The following is a 734-nucleotide window of genomic DNA, read 5'->3' as shown; positions in this document are numbered from 1 at the left end:
CACCCCAGCGCCGCTCAGCTGTCCCGCCCGCGTTCACGTGGTGGCAGCCCCCGTCACCTTCTTCCCACAGATCTGATTACCCGTGACAGCGACCACCCGGGATTGTATAGACCACCCTCCTCGTCGGGCTGCGTAAGTGTGTGTGTGGTCGCATAGGCCCATCGTGGAGGTCGGTGCCGGTGGTCTGTGTTGGTGGTCTGTGATGGTCTGTGTTGGTGGTCTATGATGGTCTGTGTTGGTGGTCTGTGCTGGTCTGTGTTGGTGGTCTGTCCAGGTGGTCTTTGCTGACGGCGTGTGGTGCCACCTCTTTGGCAAATGTGTGGTCCGACCCATCGACTCGCCGGCACTTGGCACTCGGTAGTCGTGGCTGATTATGGTTAAGTTTGTCGAGCCTTTTAGTAAAATCCTTTTTCTTCCTCCTTGCACACGTCAGTCCTCCCTCTCTCTCCCAATAGTCAGGCGCTTTCATGAAAACCTTACGTCGATTTTCTTTTAGTTCTTTTTTTTTCAGTGCTCTGTAGGCCCTGAAGAAGGCCCACCTTCGTTGACCAGTAGTAGGTGGTCCACGAAGACCACCTTCCTTGATTAGTGGTAGGTGGTCTGGTAGGTGGTCTTGTAGGCCCACCCTCCGAGCTCGGTGAAAAGCAGTGTGCTTAGGCCAAAATCCCATGACGTATATTGGGTGGTCCGTATAGGCCCACCCTGCATGAACTAGGATGGGTGGTCTAGCTCAG

The 734-nt window shown here is 54.9% G+C and overlaps 1 protein-coding gene across 1 annotated transcript in view; it reads left to right on the top strand.

Moving 5' to 3' along the window:
- LOC119592237 (carboxypeptidase E-like) overlaps positions 1 to 734 on the top strand; it is a 28,024-nt gene that overhangs the window by 24,422 nt on the left and 2,868 nt on the right. The window lies entirely within an intron of this gene.

Source organism: Penaeus monodon, chromosome 29 (genome assembly GCF_015228065.2).
Source record: "Penaeus monodon isolate SGIC_2016 chromosome 29, NSTDA_Pmon_1, whole genome shotgun sequence".
Taxonomy (NCBI): Eukaryota; Metazoa; Arthropoda; class Malacostraca; order Decapoda; family Penaeidae; genus Penaeus; species Penaeus monodon.
This window is presented reverse-complemented; position numbering and strand designations above follow the sequence as displayed.